We start from the raw sequence: 4,563 nt of genomic DNA, 5'->3' as shown, positions 1-4,563 counted from the left end.
GGTGCCTGCCGCCCCTTCCCCAGAAAAGCCAAGAATATTGATTTATATTGACATAACCCACATTGAAGGCAGCAGTTTTTGATATCTATCAGCAAATATTTCAAGTCCTTGCCTTCAGCAAGCAGGCTTGAATCATTTGCATATCACATTGATAATGAGCCTTCTTTCGATCCTGATGTCCTGCCTACATATGACTAGTTTATGGGGTTATTTGCTCAGAAGACAGATTAAATAAGCATGTGAAAGAACACAACCCTGTCGTGGGTTTGAAACCACACAGCATCCCCTAGTGTTGTTTGTCTGTTGGTCTGTGTATAGCTTTCCCAAGAGCACAACAACTTAAAACCAACTCTCCCCGCCCCCCCCACCCCCAACCCCCGCCAAACTCACTGCCATCGAGAACTGCCTCTTTGGGATTCCGAGACACTAAATCTACCAGAGTAGAAAGCCTCACTTTTCTCACAAGGAGCGGCTGGTGGTTTCAAACTGATTATCTTCTGGTTAGCAGTTCAATTCGTAACCACTATGCAACCAGGGCTCCTGTACAGCAACCAAGTGTACTAGAATTCCCATTCTTTGCAATATTATCCACAATTTATTATGATCCACACAGTGTAGAAGCTTTCTATAGTTAATAGGGCATGGATAAACATCTTTCTGATATTCTCTACTTTCAGCCAAGATCCATCCGACATCAGCAATGATCTCTCATGTTCCATGTCTTCTTCTGAATCCTACTTAAATTTCTGGCAGTCCCCTGTTGGTGTACTATTGTTACCATTTTTGAATTATCTTTAGTATCATTTTACATGAGTGAGCTACTAATGATGCTGTTTGATGATCTCTGCACTATTTTTAATTACCAGTTTTTTTTGGAATGGGCACAGATAAGGATTCTTCCAGTAGACCCAGTAGCTAGCTTCTAAATTTCTTGGCAAAGTGCTGAATTGGTTTGTTAAAATAAATTCCTGGAGACTTATTTTTGGCCACTGCCTTCAGTACAGCTTGGACTTCCATCTTTAATACCACTTGTTATTGATCATATACTACCTCTTGAAATAGTATGCTGTCTTCCATCTTATTTTTTTAAAATATGGAACACCTCACGAATTTGTTGTCATCCTTGTGCAGGGGCCATGTTAGTCTTCTCTATCTTTCTAGTTTTAGTACATGTGCTGCCGAAGCGGACACTTCTTGCATCTTTTGATGTTTCCTGCATCATTTAAGATTGTGCCGTAGGATCCTTCAGTATTTCAACATGAGTCTTGAATTTTTCCTTCAGTTCTTTTCAGCTTGAGAAATGCTGAGCCTGTTCTTCCTTTTGATTTTCTACCTCCAGGTCTTTGCACATTTCATTATAGTACTTTGTCTTCTCGAGCTGCCCATTCCGCTCTGTAGTTTCTCCTTTTTCCAGGCACTTTAACTACTTTAGGTTCCAGTGCAAGTTTCAAAGTCACTTCCTGCATCCAGTTTGATGCCCCTCCCTATGCTTTTTGTTTTCTTCATGTCATTGTTAGGTCTCTTTGGAGCTAGATATACCTCGGTCCTTGGCTCCGCGCGAGAAAGTGATGCAAGTGATGATACAAGTGCCCACCCATGCGTACCCAGCGGGAAACCTGAACCTCAAGCATGTGCAGTGTGCCACTCCTTTGTTTCCTAGCTTGGCCCTCTGGGCATACTTAAGGGACTTCCCAGCCCTAAGTTAGCCTACCTCTCATGTCTTTGGTGTTATCCCACAACTCATCATGAGACTCTTAATCTCAGGGTCGTGGGTTTGTGTCCCACGTTGGTCTACCGACAGCTAGCCGGGCAGTATGAAATGAACTCTTAAGAGTTATACCCCGTGTAACAATTGTACAGCCCCATTGGAATGTAGAGTGATTGGAAAATTGTGTGAAGTGAGGATCCGGTGTGGGGAATGGTAGCTAAGTAGTGGAAATAGTGAATGAGCATATGAAAGAGAACAATGAGGCAAGGTAAAAGTAAACCTGAAACTTACAGTACTACGCTTATCTACTTACTGAAAAGACAGGGTGTAAAAGTCAGGAAGAGAGCGTCAAATAATGGAGTCAGACACAATTCATGGTAGCATGCTCACTTCAACCCCGCTTAGTGGTCCTAGTGGGGGGAGCCCGGCTGCGAGAGCAGGAGAGAGCCCCAATTTTATTGCTAACCAAGGGTTATATCTCATTCGGGGGGCATGATTACAGGTAACCATACGGCACAGGAAGGGACAGTACATTAGGCATACATATCATAGGAAGGGGATGTATGATAGGCATAAGTGTAACAGGAAGGGATGAGTTAGGGGTGGGCCCATAGGAATGGGAAGGTCTAGGGGTATACATGTAACAAGATGGGTGGACCCTAGATTCATGATGGCAGCCTAACCTTGGTCACCCTTGGGCGGGTTTGACCCCTCTGGTCTCTCCTACAAGGAAACAGACAACTACTACCCTTATCAGAAGGGAGTGGGCCCTACTTGTTGTGGGATAAACAGTGGTGACTGCTTGGTCTAGATGGCTGATAACCCTTAGGGAGAATAATCCCTGATCTACTCCTGATGACCTCCAAGTGTATAGTCAATTGCAAGCAGCTAAGTTTGGTATATATTTGGGGGAGACAAGTTGAGAGAAATCCTTCTGTTTCCCATAAATCTTGAAATGTTATTTTTGACAGTAAATCTCGAAATGTTTTTGGCAATGAATGGGGGCAGTCTTCAATTCGCCATTCCCCAGCATAGACCACATTTATGATTGATTTGAAATGGCCAGTCCATTTCCACTCACTAGCACCTGTAATATCTCCCTTCAATCATTCCATTTCATTTTGACAGCATCCAATTTTTCTGTATTCTGCTTGGTACATTCTACGTCCTGATGACCAATGGGTGTTTTCAACCAGTTTTTGTTTCTTGTTTTGAGTCATGCCGCAGCAGCAAATGAAGGTCCCCAAAGCTTTAGTTCACCAATGTCATTAAGGTCTACCCTTCTGGGTACCTCCAACCTGAGGGCTCATCTTCCAGCCCTGGATCAGACAGTGTTCAGCTGCTTTTCATAAGGTTTCCACTGGCCAGTTTTCAGAAGTAGATTACCAGATCCCTTTACCTAGTCGTAGTCTGGGAGCTCTGGAGAAACCTGTGCTCCTTGGTAACCCTGCTGGTATTTAAATTACCGGTGGCACAGCTTCAACCATCACAGCAACATGCAAGCCGCTGCAGTAAGAGCCCTGGGTAGTGGTTACCAGTCTGGATAGTGCCGATGATAGAACATTTCTTTCCACCACTGAGGAAGGTTCTGTTGGGCATTCTTCACCTAGAGCCAGTCAGACTTGGGGAAACGGGCCTCATGGGTCAGCAGCGCACGCATCATTGGGCATATAACTTTTTCCCTGTAGGGAAGTCTACATAGGGAAAGGAAAGCAATATTGAATAATATGCATCAATTGTAGTGCAAAACTGTTTCTTCACCAGTATTTATAAACAAGGCAGTTTACAGAAAGCCCCTGCCTCAAGTCAGTGTCAACTCCTAGTGGCCATCTTTGGCTGAATAGTGCTCCACAGGGTTTCCACGGCTAAATCTGTGAGAGGAGAACGCCTTGGCTTTCTTCCACTGAACAGCTGGTGGATTTGAACCCCAAACTTGGGGTGAGCAGCCCAGAGCTTAACCCACTACTTCTCCAGGGCTCCATGTTTTTGAGGGAGGTAAGGAACAGCCTCACTCAAGGTCCCCAAAGGTGGTCATGAAGTTGCTCGGTAAGCAAGGAGTCCCAGATCCCCCGTGGTGAAAGGTCAACTGCTGGAGGAAAGGCCAGTTTTAGGGCACCTGGAAGACAGGCAGTTCTACCCGACCCTATAGAGTCACTTAATGGCAGAGTTTAGATCTTTCTGTTTTTGCACTGGGGCTTAACCCCAGCTCAGCCTCTGCTTGTTGGCTTCTCATACCTTCACAGGCAAGATTCAGTCAAGTACCAGGCTGTCACCACTTAAAGATTCAAGACTTACTAGAGGCTCCTCCGTGTTTGCCCCAAGCCCCCCCGTATGAAGTTCTGCGTCGACTCACGCTGTAAAAGGTTCTGCACAAACTGGAAAGAAGGTGCCTTTGTCAGAAACCAGCGAACCGGGGACTGACGACCACGAAGGACTTGGGGGACCACGGACAATGGCGACTGAAAATGTCTGGCGCTTTTATGACGCCGCCCGATCAAGAAGACCGTAGCCGGTATTTTCCACCCCAGGGGCCAAGCCATTCCTCACCTCTTTACAGGGTTCAAGGGCACTAGTACCTGAGCTCGGGCACATGCCGAGCGAGAAATAGCTTTTGCTGTTTGCAACCCAGCTGGCCTCTTGATTGAATTGAATCTTCACTTGGCCTTACAAAAGACAGCAGGGGTCAGACCACTTCCACAGCACCCACTTTTAAATGGTTCCTATGACTCAGCCAGCGCACAGTAGATGTTTTTTTTTTAAAGTTATATAAATTTTTTTAAAAACATTTTATTAGGGGCTCATACAACTGTTATCGCAATCCATACACACATCAATTGTGTAAAGCGCATTTGTAC

The 4,563-nt window shown here is 45.1% G+C and overlaps 1 protein-coding gene and 1 non-coding gene across 2 annotated transcripts in view; one reads left to right on the top strand and one right to left on the bottom strand.

The window, feature by feature from the left end:
- Positions 1 to 1,087: 1,087 nt before the first annotated feature.
- On the bottom strand, positions 1,088 to 1,189 carry LOC115872916. The gene has a single exon (XR_004048116.1). It is a non-coding gene; the product is annotated as a U6 spliceosomal RNA (small nuclear RNA).
- Positions 1,190 to 4,142: 2,953 nt separating this feature from the next.
- COPRS (coordinator of PRMT5 and differentiation stimulator) overlaps positions 4,143 to 4,563 on the top strand; it is an 8,778-nt gene continuing 8,357 nt past the window's right edge. Inside the window, exon 1 of the mRNA XM_045299814.1 lies at positions 4,143 to 4,220. The gene's annotated coding sequence lies outside the window, so the exon portion shown is untranslated. The remainder of the gene's footprint in view (positions 4,221 to 4,563) is intronic.

This window comes from Echinops telfairi, unplaced genomic scaffold (genome assembly GCF_000313985.2).
Source record: "Echinops telfairi isolate 266 unplaced genomic scaffold, ASM31398v2 ScPeMD7_7458;HRSCAF=8496, whole genome shotgun sequence".
Lineage (NCBI taxonomy): Eukaryota > Metazoa > Chordata > Mammalia > Afrosoricida > Tenrecidae > Echinops > Echinops telfairi.
This window is presented reverse-complemented; position numbering and strand designations above follow the sequence as displayed.